Source organism: Pteropus alecto, unplaced genomic scaffold, assembly GCF_000325575.1.
Source record: "Pteropus alecto unplaced genomic scaffold, ASM32557v1 scaffold121, whole genome shotgun sequence".
Classification (NCBI taxonomy): domain Eukaryota; kingdom Metazoa; phylum Chordata; class Mammalia; order Chiroptera; family Pteropodidae; genus Pteropus; species Pteropus alecto.
Genome location: NW_006434369.1, coordinates 6710967 through 6728175, shown reverse-complemented (window position 1 = coordinate 6728175; position 17209 = coordinate 6710967). Strand labels below are relative to the sequence as shown.

The 17209-nt window shown below is 40.4% G+C and overlaps 1 protein-coding gene across 1 annotated transcript in view; it reads left to right on the top strand.

The window, feature by feature from the left end:
- Positions 1-17209, top strand: part of JARID2 (jumonji and AT-rich interaction domain containing 2) — a 241817-nt gene that overhangs the window by 4632 nt on the left and 219976 nt on the right. The gene's annotated exons all lie outside the window — the stretch shown is intronic.

Here is a 17209-nt window from a genome sequence, read left to right as displayed (position 1 = left end):
ATTTATTTCACAGCTGGGGGCAGGGTAGAAAACTTATATACGTTATTTAATTGTTGCGTTTTTCCTTTCCTGTACTCTTCACATGGCTTTCTTTCTGCTTGTCTCTAGTAGTGGAAAACCTTTTTCTTTGTCACATAAGTCTAGGGCAGAGTTAACTTAACAACTATGATTATGGAAGGAATACTGTCAAGGTAAGAGTCCAAAGTATGTCACTGAAATTTGAAAGAAAAAATAAATTATGTCCAAAAATAACCAATTCGAATTATTGTTACCTGGGCTATTATTTACTGTGGACAAGTATCTGACTTGTATGTCCCTCATGGCCATTGGCCCAAATAGCCAACTAGAATTATTTGGTACTTAGATGGTATAATGGATATTTCTGCTCTCAGGCTAAACCAGTTCCTGTTGCTGGGTTGAGGGCTATAGCCTCACTTCCAAGTGCCTTGGAAATAATTCCAGTGTACTCTTTATCCCTTGCTCCAAAGGTTATTTAAACTTTTATTTTTCAGAAAGAGAAAATCTCTTGGAATATATAACTAGTGTCTGTTCTCTTACATTCAAAATAGAACTATTCTACTCCTTTCAGAGATGGCATGGGAAAGTAATATTAAGCTCAGTACATTAAAACACCTGGTAAAGCTAACCTGTAATATTTTTAATCAAGGGGTTTGCCTTTTTCCATGTGGTCTGAGTACCCAGACTCGTGACATTTTTATCTGAATGGTTAAAATGTTTTGAGGTCTAAGAAATTGTTTTTGAAATTCTACTTGTACTGATCCTAATGTTACTGGTCCATGTGTAAATCTCCCCCAGGATTACAGTTACAGCTCTGCTAGCCACTCTCTACCCACCCAAACCTACTTGCCCTTTTGGCTGCAGAACATCCTGGCTGTGAAGCTCCTGACCAATGGGCAGCCCTGGGGTGTCTGTGCCTGTGTCTCCTTTGGCTCCCACCCATAGAAGGCTTGCCAAGTGTCAGTTGTTTGTTTCCAAATCTGGTCATTCAAGTTAGACTTATTATTGGAATTACAGTTTAATGTTACATAATCCTTTGAACGAGTGTGAAAACTTTTAAGTTGAATGTTTTGGGAACATTTGATAAAAACGAATAGCTAAAAAAAATAAGACTTAAATTAGATGTGGGTCTGACATTGTGGGCCTGACATTGGAAAAACTTGGGGAAAAAAAAATCTAAGGATTCTGCACACACATTGCTTTGTAAATGATTCCCTTTTAAGAACCAAATTTCATTTATGCCTACATTCCCTTCCCAACAAACAAAATACAGTGTGGAACACTGGGATTCTCAAAAAATCTGCAAAAAAAGTACATGTATGTGTTTAAGTTAAAATGTTTATGTGTATACATATATACATATATGTATGTGTACACACACACACACACACACACACACACACACACACACTTTTTTTTCTTTTAAGTTTCCTGCCTGACAGACTTTACATTAGCTAACCAACTTCTGGTCCCTTTCACTTCTGATAAGAGTGCATCTATGGTATTTAGCCTTAATCTCCAGATATTGAATTAGACACTTTATTTAGTTCATGTTATTTAACATACCTCAGAGTGGTCCTGCAGTAATTTGTATTACTTTTAGATTTAAAAACAACTGTGTCATTGAATGGTAGGGGCAGAAAGATTAGTCATTTTACATCTAAGTTATATGGAGTTTAGCAGTTTTATTTTTTTAGGACATGGTGTTTCAGGTCTGTTACATTTAAAATCCCTAAGCCTACCTTGGAAATGAGACAGATCTCTTGTTTAGTTTGAATCAATTATCTTGTTTCTTTTTATCTCCCAGGTAACTCTTTTCTTTCTCCTGACACCCTGCAAGCCTCAGTTGCTTTTCCAGGCTCTAGTCTTACCTTCTCTGGTTCCTTTTGTCTTTAAAGCCTTTCCATACTTGCCTCTATCATTCCAAGAGGTGGGAACTCTGATGACTTTGGTTTTCTGAGCTATGGTCTAGTAATGCTGTTTGTCTACTTTTTTTTTGTAGACAATTTTTCTTATTCTTTTAGGTCTTAATTTTTCTTGACCTGAGTCAACCATATGTAGCCTTCTGGCAGCCTCACCTTTTAATAAAGGGGGTTTTCCTTCATTTCTCGTTCAAAATAAAATCATTAAAAGTGAAGCTGAACCTTGTAGGAAGTGACAGTACTGGCTAGATACCATTTTGCTCCTGGTCCAGTAATTCTGACTGCTTCAGGACTTCCTGTTCTATCACCCCTAGCAAGGTGACTTATCTTTCCTATTCTCTTAGGATGTCTGGGATGGGAAAGGGCCCATGTTTTGTACATGTAGATCCTGTCCCAGAGGGCAAAGTCTAGGTCACACGTGAGTGAGCAGCTGGATTACAACCTGGGCCCAGATTGTACTGTTCTGGTGAGGATGCTGCCTTCTCTTCTGGGGCCCTCTTTGCCATTTGAAGGAATGCTAGAAGAACTTGGATTTTAGAAAACTCTGGCCACACAACACCTCTCCTAAAAGCATCCTGAAGAGAAGACCCTGTCAGTTCTGAAATAACCACCGACATTTGTTGTTTAGTGAGTTCACGTGAAAAAAAGAGGACATTGAGTCCATTTTACAGAAGAGAAAACCAAGATAAATAACACTGGTGAGATAAAAGGCTGTATTTCCTTCCCACTTTTTAGTCTAGATGAAAAAGAGGTAAAATGAATGACCATCAGCGTGGATCCCAGAAGGGGAGTGAAGGCCATAATAGGGGCTCTCAGCAGCCTCTGCAGAAGTTTTTTGCTTGAGTAAGTTGGGGAAGTTAAGGCAGTTTGTCAGCTTCCAGGAACAGAAGGAAGGAGTGTATCCGTCTCAAGTGCATGTTTGTGTTTGTTGTTTTCTAAAACACCAGTTGGTGGAGCTACCCTCTTATCCCCAGCTGGCTGTCTCCTTGTGTCCTCATTGGAAAAAGGGCTGACATTCCAGTACCCTTTGGGACTGGCTGGTTTGTACTCTAGTTTTGTAAGTCCTGCCACCCCACCCTCTCCCTTGTACCTGAGGGCCAGTGTGGATTGCATTAGCTCTCCAGGCTTCTGAGAACCCATTTGATTTCACAGGACTGTGACAAATCGGCTTCCATACTTTTTTCTGGCACTTGGCATTGTTGACCCTGACTTTGCTACTTAGGGGACCATGGGGCGCTGGGGGAAATCATGCCCTCCAAGCCTCACCAGGGTCTGGGTAATCCGGTAAACGAACGCTGCCCAAATATGTTAATAAGGCAGCATGAGTAATAGGAGCATTATGCATAATTACTCACATATTCATAGGATGTATGAGGGTGTTAGAAAGGGGAACCCTACTGGCAGAAGTTCTTGAGAGCTGTTCTTGAGAGCTGGTGTGGCCTAAAAAGCTTAAATTGGATTTCAAGTTCTAATTTTGTATGTCGGTCAGGCTCCACCACCCATGAAGAGGAAGGCCAGTGAGCACTGAAATATTATCAAGAGCAGTGTTTAGTTACCATGAATCCTAGAAGGTTAGTAAACTACATAGCTACAATTGTGCCCCTCTCTACTCCCAGTACAGCTCTTCCCTCATGCACATATTTTTTCCAATAGAACCGGGAATAATTTTCCAACAATGTATTTTTTTTTTTTTTTTGTGGGGAGTAGAGGGGGAGTGAAAGGGTTGGGTTGTGTGTGTTTATTTTCCATCAGGAGACCCTCTGGTTTACTGGGACAGCAGCCCAGGTATCTCGTGACCGAAGCATCCAAAATGTGTGAGACCTTTTTGGCACTCTGTTTTATTGCTGTCTTTTTAAATCTGGGTGGTTCTTTCTCCATTATTTCCTAACCACATTTCAGTTAGGGCTTCATTTACAATGGTGGAGTGTGTTATCTCTTGGTTCTCATTTCTGCCAGCTGTTAAAGTGTTTGGTGCCTGTGGGGGCAGAAACAGGTGCCAGGAGGAAATGAGAAGGGATTAGGACTGAGCATGTGTTTCTTGCATTTATTCCTTCCATAGGTTTGCAGAAAGGGGACTGAATGAATACTTATTCTGTTAAGCAGCAGTTGGATATAGACGTTATTAAAACTTGGAGAGTTTTGTGCTTTATGCAGATGCCTTATTACTAGTACATGGGCTTCAGAAATGAAATACCTCAGATTTGAACAGGCTCGTTTGGAATATATAGAGTACTCTGTGGTAATGGACAGCGTTGGGAGTATGAGCTGAGTTCTAGGTTTGGTCCTGTAGTGCACTGACTGTGTGACCCTGGGCAAGCCACATAACCTTGCTGAGCTGCTTCCTCATCTGGAAAACTTGTCCATGTACCTAATAGGCTTGTTGCTGGAAGAGCCAGTGAGATTTTTGATGTGAAAGCACTTTGTAAATTGCATACTACTGCACAAATACTCAAAGTATTACCACACAGTTGAAAATCACCAACCTGGAGATAATCAGGCTTGCCGGCAGCCTTCCTAGCTGACTCAGAAATAAATGAATCAGATGAATTCTATATGTTGCCTCCGAATAAACCAAATTAATAGCAGCAAATATTCTAAAATGCATTTTAGGATGTAGAACAAGATTTTAAAGATTAGACGGTGATGTGATCACTTCCCACCCTTACAACTCTGTTGGTTATTGAATCTCTTCTGTATTGTCTAACACTTGACTCCCAGAGTTGTCTGGGTGGTGAATTAGGAAGAGGGGCAGATTGAGAATTAAGATTATAGTGGCACCAAATCTGTGCACAAAGATGTTTAAACTGGATCCTGCGGCAGTAGTCTTTGAAATTGAAAATCTGATCATGATCCTTCAGTGGCTCCATGTGGCTTTCAGGATCGATTGTAAGCCAAGATTGTTGTCAGCACAGTGTAAAAAGCTGTCCTTACTCTACCGTGGGCCTATCCTGCCACCCATTTCAGTTCAGCTGCGACCCAACCTCTTAGTCTTTGCACTTCCTGATTCTTCAATTTGTTCAGTGAACCGTTTGCCTGAGGAGCCCACCTGGCCTGTCTGAGGCCTTACTGTATGGCCTGTCACCCCTGTCCCCAGTCAGGCGGATCCAGGCCCCTTCTCTCTGTTGACTTGACTTGTCACACCTACCTTTAGGTACTGGAATTATTGTTTACATGTCTCTTAGCCTATTAATCCCCAGAGTAGGGGCTGAATTTTGTAAGCCATCACACAGTTGAGGAATATTTGTTGAGTTGAAGCTTTTGGAGTATTTCAGATACGAACTAGTGGTGGGAGAAAATTGCTGTGGATCTAGTGGAAAAAGATGAACTTTAATCAGAATTTTATAGTTGAGAAAACCTGAGGTGTCTAGCACTGTTAGGCAACTTGCCTGAGGTTGCACATTTTATCAGTGACACACCAGAACTTGAAATCTAGCCCCTGATATAGTAGCAGAAGGCCTTTGGACAGGTATTTCAGAGATGTTTCTTCCTGCAAGGTAGATTTTCAGTTATCTGTGGTAACTGCATTAATTGATTCATTTTCATGGAAAAATAAAACCCACTTGTAATCTCCATACCTAATTTGCCCAATTGCATTTTCCCCCTTTTGAAAATGGCTTTTTTTTTGGCTTTATAAGAAACTACACAAAGAAAAACCATCGGATTGCACACTGACATTCCTGTAGAAAAATACTTTTCAACATGTGGGTTGTGAAAAATAGTTTTACATATGTACTTTTAAATGCTCTTCTGTTAATGTGCTTTTTGCATTTATATCTTAATTATCAAAATACAGTTCTGCATCATTGTTTTTAATGGCTGCAAGGCACTCTCCCAGAGCTTTCCTTGGCCTATCCATTCTTGATTGTCTTTTGGGGCTGTTGTACAAAATGATGTGTGCAATATGCGTTACGGGTATCTTTTTGTACTTAACCCCAGATTCCTCAAAGTGGAATTACTGATTCAGAAGTAACTGTTTACGATTGGAACCCTCTTACCACATTGTCTTCTTGGAGAAAGGCCATGCTAATTTATGGTCCCACAGGTAGTACATGTGAGGCTAGTGGATTTGTTTGTTCATTGGCTTTTAAAAACCAATTCGGGCACTTGTAATGAGTGATAAAGATGTCAGTTAAGTTTTATTTAAGTTTCTATTTTCTTTTCCTGTCTTCTCAGTGTTAGAACTAAATGAGATAAGGTATCTGAAAGCACATTGTAAAACAAAATTGCCTTAAGAACACAATGTGTTATTAGAATGACTGTAGTGAAGAAGGGAGGAAGAGAGTATATGTGTACATTTACATATTTTAAATTTATGAAATGCTTTTTTGCGAGGACATAACATACTTAAGGTGACCTAACATTTCACTGTTTACATATGTGATTTTAGCTAGCTTTGTTGGTGAGGTAGGTGGGGCTTTGTATGTTTACAAAGGTCCCGTTTGGCTCCGTCATGAAAGACTACTCATATACAGCTGGTATATTCTGGTTGCTTACCATGCTCTTGGCACTGTTAGATGTAGAAAACTAGTTAATCGACCTTGACCTCAGAGAATTTATAGCTTAGTTGACAGAATTAAAAACACTGTGGGAAGAGAGTGGATGACTTCCGATAAATCACTTCACCTTTCTAAGTCTCAATTTCTTTGTCTATAAAATGGGGAGAATTATACCTTCATTATTGGTCCATCAAGGTCATTTTAGGGGAGACAGTTAAATGTTAACATAGGAAGTGCTTTGTGAACTGTAACTGTCTAGACCATATTATTATTAACAGTCCCGCAGGTCTTTGTGGCTGTAATTCTCCAGCTTCAAGGTTGAAGAGGGAACATGGTGGTGTTTCTAGGTCATCTTTGTTCATTACAGCCTTATTCAAGTTATCTGAGGAAGAGGATAAGAATGAAAATATTACAGGTGCTCATCACTTTCCTTCTCACTAAGGTTTCCCTTTTCTTCCTAACTTACAGAAAATTGGAGTGTGTTCTTTACAGCCAGACACACTTTTTATTGTTCAAATGATGGATTTGTATCTTTTTTTCCCCTTCTGGTATGTGAGTACTGGGTGGTATCACAGTGCTGCTACAAAGAAGAAGCATTACTTTTTGGTGTTTAAGACTGTACTTTTGGATAAACTTCTTTCTTTGCCTTTATTTTAGTTTTTGGTCAAGATGTTCCTTTAGTGATGAGGTAAGACTTAAATGTTTATTGGTTTTACCCATTTTGTCCCCATTTCCATTTTTATGCTGTTCAGAGCACTAAAGCTCTGTGTATTCTATTTTCAGCTTGTAATAATTTCTTGGAGGATGAAAGAGGCAACCTGAATGGAAGGCGTTTCATGAGGAGCCATGATCTGGAGTCTCAGTTAAATTGGTAGCACATGGTTTTCATCTGCCATGAAGGGCTTTGGTTGTGTTATCTTGTTGGAGCTGTGTGTTAACCACCACATTACAAAACTTGGTTCTCTATACACACCGTGGGGCTTTTCAGCCTGATGATTCTGAGTGGCAAGGTCCCCTTGCCTTTATGATAGATGCCAAACAAAAGGTGGACTTGGTCTTTTAATAGTTTGACAATCATGAAATGTTTGGTGGGGCTCTGTAGAGTTCTTCCTGTGCATTTAGGAAAGGAGCTTGGAAGAGTTTGGTGTGGGAGATGCTGAAACATGGTCCTATCGAGCCTAATTATTTTCACGTGGTTTTGTTTTAACATTCAGTTCTACCCGCTCTATAGCCTTTTCCCTAGGACTTGTAGTTGGTTGCAATTTTTGAGGAAGCTTTATTTTATATATTTACTTATAAATATATACCACACCTCATTCTAAAAAGGATTTAAGGCCGTATGAGCAGTCATCCTGAGAGCAAATAATTTTTGCTTTGATCTAAAGTTCACTTTCTAAATCCAAAAAGTGACAACTGGATTAAAATATGAGCAATGAGCAGTTGTCCTCAACCCAGCAGTGTTTGTGCTGAGTAGCCTTTTGTTTTTAGCTTTGAAAACTTGGCCTTAAAACTTTAATTAAAGGCAAGTTTTGTAAAGAAATGTTGGGATTGACACCCTGATAGAATTTTTAATCTGAAAGAATTTTAAAGATCCTTGGAAGTAATCCCCAGTGGTGATTACATCCCAGAGTGGCAGAGATCAGCTTTCTATTTAAATACCAATGCAGTTTATCACTTTTTCCACCGTGCAGGGGCCAAGGAGGGTCTGGATTTAATAATGAACTTCTTTGGTGGGGGGTTGGGAGGTGGTGGCACAGTTGGTAGATGTTAGAGCATGATTCAGCATTCTGTGTCTTTAAAAATGTTTTCAAATAATCATTCTGTATCGTAATCCTCAAAACTCCTGTTAGGATTCCAAACCATTGTGGTTTAAACTTAGCTGGAATGTGCAAGGTGGCTGACAGAGTGAATGGAAACCTCCTTTGAAAAAACACATTTGGCTTGCCTGATTGTCCCAGAGTCTGGGCTCTGGGCATATCTGTGCCATGGGCCAAGTCTTCTGGTTGAAGGGGTTGGAGAATACTTGTTCTTACTCTGTCGGACTTCCCCCTCTGCACCTACCTTCCCTGCCTAGCCCAAGCTCAATATAAACACCATCAGTTAGTCCTAAAGAAACTCTTGCTACGGATATGGACTTCAAGACTTCATGTTATACTAAGTTTTTGTCTAGATGAGACACACACTCAGTTGTACTTGTAATGTCAGAACGCTAAAGATGCTATTAAAATGGTTTTTCTTTTGGTCCCGGTAAGCTAGAAAGCATTGGGAAGTGAGGAGGAAGGGTCTGACTTGGAACTATCTAAAGCTAAAAAGTGATTTTTTTTCCTCATCCTTCTAATTCTACTCTGCTCTAATTGAGCGATGTGATCACTACTACTACGACATTGACCTAGTCCAAAATGAAATACATTTCCTACTCAACTAGCCTTTTTTCCTTTCCTCCTTTCATGAGACTTGCTGAAGTTGTCATGTTATTTCTTTGCAGAATTTATTGGAGCAGTAGGCAAAGCCTCTTGGGAGTATAAATAATGATGATTATAAAGAACAGTCAGTTTACCTAGGAAGGCCATTATCTTTGACTTGCAAAAGGCTTTACAGCCAAACCTTTTTGCTTACAGTTGTTTAATACAGATGAAGACCTTAATGGGGTACCTATTGTAAGAGGAGTCCTTTTACTCTATTTATATATGGAGGTAATCTCAATAAGAACAACACCTTGCGCAGACATAACTGCCTGTTTCCCTGGACAGGCATTACATATACAATCCAGGAAAAAGAAGGCCTTGGATGGTGGTGGTTCCTGGTCTTTTTTTCTGCTGCCATCAACAGCGCATAATCCTTTCTGCTGAGTGTTAAAAGATTTCTAAAGCTGATAAGTAACACCTCATTTGCTTTTGGTGTTTCCTCCTACTAACTGCTTTCTACCCAATTTATGAATTCAAAGATGGTTTTGAAACTAATTTAAGGGACTTGTCTGAGTAGGCAGTGACACTGAATAAATATATTTAAATGGTAGATTCTTATGCTCATAATTACAGTCCACAGTATAGCTTTAGGGTAAAAGGAAGCCCAAAGTTGCAATTTTTACTTTTTGGGAGATTTAAAGTTCCCTCTCATGGTACTTTTCAGTCTAACTACTGTGTGTGTGTGTGTGTGTGTGTGTGTGTGTGTGAGAGAGAGAGAGAGTGAGTGATATTGGGATACATTGCTGTCCTTTTTGCTGTATCTTCAGCAAAGTGTCAGCCTTTTAGCCTTTCTTTTTTAAAAACTCTTGTATCCTCAACTTATTCCAGTTCTTTTGGCAGTTCTTCAACTATTTTTCTTTCGGTGTTTCAGTGGTAGTTCAAGACGAAAAGGCATCTTAGGCATCTCAGTCTTTCCCTGAGTGATTTTTGGATATGAATGCAATTTTTCCCCCTTAACAATAAAGTGGTTTTTAGTGTATTCAGAGTTGTGCAACCATCACCACAATTAATGTTAGAACATTTTTATCACCTGAAAAAGCAACTGTATACCCATTGGCAGTCACTCATTTCATCTCAGTTCTCCCCGTCTCTTGCAGCCACTAATTTACTTTCTGTCTCTATGGGTTTGCCTATTTTGGACAGTTCATATAAATCAGCAGTCTCCAGCCTTTTTGGCACCAGGGTCTGGTGCTCCTGTGAGAGTCTAATGCCTGATGACCTGAGGTGGAGCTGAGGCTTTGATGCTAGCGGTGGGGTGTGGCTACAAATGCAGATGAAACTTTGCTGGCTGATCTGGAAGCCTGAAAATGCAATCATAATTTATGGTTTTTTGTGACTGACTTATTTCACTAAGCATATGTTTTCAAGGTTCGTTCATTTTGTAGCATCAATCAGTATGTCATTCCTTTTTATGGCTGAATAATAGGCCATTGTATGGACATACCACATTTTGCTTATCTTTTCGTCAGCTGATGGACATGTGGGTTATTTCCACTTTTTGGCTATTGTAAATAATGGTGCTGTGAATATTTGTGTAAAAGTTTTTGTGTGGATGTTTGCCCTACTTTTGGAATGCTTTGAATTAGAAAATTATGCACATATGCATTATTACTAAATTTATTTACTGCTCTTTTACTTACCTGCTAAGCTATTTCTCTCAGCTTTTGTCTCTAAGTCACATGTGTTCTGTTTAGCAGAGTGCTACATTGAGCCCTCCCCTTCTTGGGCAAAGTTGTCTTGCCTTTGGGGGGTGGGGTTTTCATTTTCATTACTGCCTGACTGCTGCTCTTCACTGTGTGTGTAGGTGCCTAAGAGTGGTTTTATTTCTTGTGCCCCTTTGCAGATTGTAAACACTGTTCCCCCAGGCTTATGCCAGAACCAGATGTTCCATTTGCTTAAGTGTGACAAACTGGTGGGACTTGGAATTTCATCATAGGATGAGTTACTTTCGTGAGTGCTTAGGTGTTTTTGGCTGTAGTTGTGGCTCTTCAGATGCATCTTTACAGAGCATTTAACTACATGGTTTTGGTGCGAAGTAGAGTACAAACCTGTGGCTCCTCTGGGAGCATGGAGAAGGACTGAGGAATTATTTTCCTTCCTTACCTTCAGTTTTGATTTGCTTGTGGTTACCTGTGTTAACATTCTTTGGCAAAGCACTATGGAGAATAGCATTGCTGTCTAACTAGAAATTCTTTCTGATTTTCTTGGTTCTTCCAACTCTGCTTTACCTAAACAAAAAAAATGCCTTAAAAAAAAAAGAAAAAAAGGCCTTCATAATGAATTCCTTTAAGAAATGGGAGTTCTTTGAAGGAAGAGGGATGCTGCCATGTTTTTTTCCTGATATTTCTGATTTTTACAAGATTTATTTTTTCCATGTTGGTATGAAATTGTTGAGATCAGATTGGTCTTATTTGAGCCAGGCACTTTTTGCTCATTTTTAATTTAATAAATTAATTAATTTCCCCCTTTTTGCTCATTTTTAAGTGTTCAAAGAAAGTATGAGGCAATAGAAGAGAGGTGGGTTGCTGGGTGTTGAAAAAGTCACGTGGCCCGAGGGTGTTCCAAAGCATTTTTTTTATTTTTTACAATTTTTATGAGGCAAAATTGACAGTTGCTGGGCAGCAAGATCTGAAATGCTCCCCCAAAGCATTTTGAGAAGTGGAGCGTGCCTATTATAAACCTCTGCGAGTGAACATCTTGGTGAGGATGGCTGTGCCTTTCCTAAAAGTTCCTGGTGATGCTTGCAAGCTGAAGACCGATGTGTCTGTCAGCATTTGGAATCTTATTGCATAGTGCCCAAGTTCAATGTCAAGAAATTCCTTCCTAATGGTATTAATCATGCTTTATCACACTCCAGTTTTCTGGTACAGCTCTTTGTTCCAAAGTGACTTATGCTAGGGTCATTGACTTGGCTTACCTAATGGGGAGCCCCAACAGACAGCTAAGTTAGATATTTTCTCTGTAGTGTTTAAATAACCAGAAATTTTCAAGGTTAGTTACCTCTTCGATTTAGAAGGTAGGTGCGAGTGAGTGTGTGCACGTGCGTATGTATGCATGAATATCTAAGAAGGAGTTACTATTTTAAACTTTGCATTGTTTAACTGGAAATCTGTGTTCTGCTGAGCTGCCTTTGTGTGGTGTACCTATAACCCGTACACATATTTGTGCCATTTCAAAAGTAAATGCCACATCCCTCCTACTAAAATTGCTTATTAGAGCTAATTTTAAGAATTGAGTTGAACTGCCCTATAATGTAATGCAGAATATTTCCCAATAATGCCTAGGTTAACAATGATAGTCTTGCTGTATTGTGCAAAAAAGGCTTCTGTTCAGACCCAGCTGGGTTTCAGGCTTAATTCATTGCTCTATGGTGGGATCACCACAGCTGCTGTGGGGCCTTTACAAATGCAAAAAAGCTGTCAGTGTTTGTTTCATCAGCTGCATAAGTGATGAGGCCAAGTTGAGGAATCCATTCCAGTGCGCAGTGTGCAGGCTGTAGCCATTATTGTTTACAGAATTAGTGTGTTGGAGCTTTAAAATAGTTGGCACATCGACTGCCCTTTAAAAGCACAAGACTAAGGAATAGGACCAGTTGGTCGTCCTTGTAATGTTGGCCGGATCCAGCCCAGCTCTTGTCTTTAACAGTTATTGCTTCAGTGTGTGAGACTGAGCCTCTTTTGGACAAAGTGGGGTGGTAAATTCTTGTCCGTTTAGTTCTGCACCCCAAATGTAAGTTTGCATTCATTTTTTACAGTTATTTAGAGTTCTATAATTGTAATTGAATTTTAAAGCCTTAATCATCCTCCCAGCTCCAAATAGATATAGGGTTGTCAGCTGCAGCTTCAAGTATCTGTGCAGTAACATTGTGGATTCAACTTTGTGGGATTTACTTTGTGAAGTGATATTGCTTTAGAAATTGCCCTCATTTTTACCTGTGGATACGGAAAGACCCATTGGACAGGTTACTTTTCAGCCAGTTAGGATGTTGTCGCTGCAGGGCCCCTCAGTGGATGTGACCAGGTATTACCACGGCACCATGTCCAATGTCCAGTCCTTTTTGGGCTGGGCAAGCATGCATTTGGGACCACAGGATATTTGGAGTTATCCCAGTCCCTCTTTCATTGTAACCTGACTTATTTCAGACGTCCTCCTCAGCTTCAGGGGTCTCTCTGAAAGTCATGCCTCATGGAAGCTGGAGGCCACTGGTGGTGGCCAGTCTGTACATATTTTGAAAGTGCAGCTTGTCAGGCCTGTCAGCCACCGGAGATGAATAATGGTGTTTCCTTCCTCCCAGCTGTAGAGGTCTCAAAGTGTTCTCCCATATTCATAAAAAAGATGACATGAGGATCAGAATCTCCAAATTATCGGTCAGTATTGTTAAGCTTCATTTCAAATAACTGCTACATATATGTGCTCTTCTGAATTTCTTTACGTCTGCCTTGACCATTTGTCCTACAAAATGTCCAGAGCCCAAAAGGGTAAAATGGGTCCGATGGATTCCATGTGGTATTTGTGGTGATTAAGAGTTTGGGGATCCTAGTCTTTTTCTTTTAAAGAGCTTTTTGAGTGGAGAGGATGGTCTCTGACAAGTATATTTTAAGTCTTACTTACAGCGAACTTCCAACAGAGAACAAATAAAAATATCAGTCTAGATTTTTTACTTTCTTCTTAACACCCTCCCACCGCCATCACACACTCACCATGGGATAGTAGCAGTGAAAAGGGAAATAGGAAACAGTGAACTTCACATCCTCTCCCCCTGGGGGAAAGACTAATTTGCAGGGCCTCATAAGGAAACAGCAGTTTCATGGTCATTGTTCTCCACCTGGCAGTGCTTGGTTGCACTTCAGGAAATGCCACTGGCCAACCTGTTTCTCCTCCTGCCTAGGGTGTTTTGTTGTATATTTCGAGTTTTAGGAATCTTTTTAAAAAGCCCCTTCTGCTTTTGAATGATCTTATTTTCGTTTCTTTGAAAGTATTGCGTTGTCGGTGTTTTAAGAGTTTTGTGAATACATATCCAAGCAAGCTTGTGTGCCTGGGCGTGTTTGTTTGTTTGTTTCCACGTCAACATCACCTCATGACCCCAGGACTTACTGCTCCAAATAAGGACTTATTGCTCTAAATCAGGATGTCAGCTGGCCACTGAATGTAAGTCCTGCCACTGACTAGCTGAGTGCCCTAGAATATCACTGGGCCTCAGGGGTCTCTACTGTAAAATGGGAAGCAGATGACCCTCTGAGCAAAGAGTAAGTGTTTTAATATGTGTGCCCCTTACATGGTAGGCATTCCCTTTCACCTGCACAGCAGTGTCACTTAACAGCTGCTTTGACTGAAGGTTTGGATTAATACGGACACCTTACAATTTATTGGATGGCTAACTATTAGTTGTTTTCCCTTGGCTGTGGTGGGAGAGATGGTGAGCTCAACAATCCGAACATATAAAATGTGTCCGCTGGGAGCTTGAGCATCCTGGAGTGTCTTTCTCGTGACCTCAGTGTCCTCCACCCATTAAAAAAACAAGCAAACAAACAAAAGCCACAAACCCAAAAAAAACTTGGGCCAGCAGCTCACTAGTGTCTGATGTAGAACTGATTGTCTTTTTCCACACAGACATAAAGGTGGCTCAGAGATCTGCTTGAGGGGAAGCAAAAGGCCTGGGGATGCCAGCAACTGGGAAAGGAGCATCGGAGTCCTAACTAGCTGGCTGTAAAGAGCAGTAGGTGCTGAGGAGGGAACTGCTATGTCCTGGAAGGGTGTCAGTTGTGAAATAGTCCAGGTAGAACTTGTTTTTACAATCAGGTTTCAAATGATAGTAAAAGGTAGACAGACTTGGATGCTCTGAGAATGGAGAACACTGTTTCTGGTGAATTTTCTGGTTATTGTTTCAGCCCATGCTGTTGAAACTCTTTATGGGAGGACACTTCATCGGCTTTCTTGTCTTCAAAAGTCTGCTGTGATGTAGGAAGGGGATTTCACCTTGATCTCATTACTGAGGACCTTAGAGGACCTTCCGGCTGTTGGTCTGACAGTTCTTTGTTACTGTACGTTCATCTAGATATGCGATAGGACGTTGTTGGGCTATGTGCATGCTGATCCCCAGAGGGCTATGTGTTTTACCTACATTCCTGAGGATGATGTATTATATTACTTGGGGCCGTGGGAATAAGCTCCATTCATCTGAGGGTTCAGCACAGTAAAGTTGGTTCCAGCCTCCCAGAATGCTAGTGGGTCAGAACTTAATCCCAGAGTTATAGAGGAGAATCAGTCGTTAATACTCTCTGACCAAAGTGTGGATATGGACTCCTTCCCACTCATGGATGCATAGTGGACAATAATGAAACTTTTGCTCCTAACTGCCCATTTATTGGAAATTCTGATAAGGGGCGGTGACCATCAGTTTTTTCCTCCTCCGCAAAGCTCATACCCATTATTTGATACAGAAATTTAAAACAAAACCTCCAAACCCTCTCAGATGGTGCATTTGATCTGAATTAACTTTTCATAATGGCATAGCTAGATTTTCCTACATAAGAGCTTTAACATCACAACTGAAAAGCTCATTTTTGAGCTTTTACTGTTTTTGACAGTGGTTATCTTGCTGCTACTAACAGAAACTAAAAAGTTCATTTGCTAAAACGATTGTCATTTCCTTCTTAGGAGTGCAGCTTAACTCCAGGACTTCATTTAGTCAGAGGAAAATGGTTGCTACCTCCCTGTTAAGCTTCTTTCCATTATCCAGTTGTGGCAGAATGACTGTTGGGGAGGCCTGGGGAGATGGGGGTAAAATAAAGGAATAGCTAAGAAGTAGTTCTGCAGAATGTGTAGTTCTGTCCAAAAGCCTGTATGGAAAGGACAGGGGCTTTAGAAAGGGGGTAAAATGGGGAGGGGGTAGTGGTTGCTGAAGCATGAAGCCTCCAAAGGCTCCTGGGACTTAAAAACAAAAAAGGGAGCTTTTTGCAGATCTTTCACTTGCACACGTCTTCCTCTCCACCATCCATTCTCCCCTGCTGTTTTGTAAATCTCCCAGTTGGAAATTTTTAACATGGGAGAGCTTCTTCCTGTGCTTCAGTTGGCAGGATGCTCAAACACAGCTGCAAAGAATTTGCTTCTCCTTTTCACAGCATCTCTCATTTAAAAGCATTAGTGGGACTACAAAACAAAATAAAAACTTGAAGCTTTTTCAGAAGTGGAAGCCAAGTTTAATTAAAGTCAAGGAAGTTGGGGGCTATAACTTTTGTCAAATCTCTTAAAGTCAAAAGGCATGTGCCAATGGCAGGCAAGGTAGAAAATGCCAGCGGCTATTCTCAGTGAGGAAATTTGAGGCTGCCTTGTCTGTTTCATGCTTGGGGAATATCCTAGAGTTTATCAAAAGATGTGCTGAGCCAACATCTCTTGGTGGCCTCAAAATGGTTGCCACTGAGGTGGTGGTTTTCTTGTTGGAGGAGCAAAATCCTTAATTAGTTTTCTGTCTCTTCCCAACCCAATCTGAATGCCAAACTCTGTGCTCCGCCCCCAATCCCTGACCTCGCCACTGGGCTGTAAAACTTCTTGTGTAAAACATGAAGTTTCTGATTTAATAACCGACTTCTAACATTGTCTGTTAAATCTTGTTAGTATATTTTGGAGGTACCCCTGATTGTACGGGTGATAGGTTGGTTTCTTGGTCTTGGAGATTTTACAGATGTTCACAAAAAACTGCATTTACTGTGTAGGAAAATGCTTGTTGTTGTTTGGCAGTATTTACGTATGTCATAAATGCTTTCACTGATTACGTAGACCAGATCCCAGTCAGGGTCCAGACCTGAATTGTGGCCTCTTCAGACCCGGATTGTCAACAGGAAGGGTACTTACATGATTTATACCTCATAGATTGAGGATAGGTAAATTTAATATTTGGTGACAGGGCCTTAAATTGAATTTTGCCAGAAGATTGTTTAGCTTCATTCCAACCTTTTCATTTCTTTCCTGAGAAGTTATAAAGAAGCTGTGTATGTGTGTGTTTAGAACAGGGAATCTATAGAAAGGGAACATACTCATTCCTTAGTACTTATGTAGATCTTAGCACCTCTTCAAACTGAGGAAATGATTTCCTCAGGATCATTCTTGGGTATTTTAGTGTTTTTGATCCTAACCATTTGTTAGGTAGTCTGACAATCTCCTCTCATTTCACAGGTATAGAATTGTTACTTTAAGAAGCTTAATGGTTTCGAGTCCTGTCAGGCTAATGTGTAGTAGAGCTAGAACTTGAAATGGTACCTTTGGACTTTACAGTGACTGTGTTATAGAGGTGTTGGGTTTTTGCTCTGCT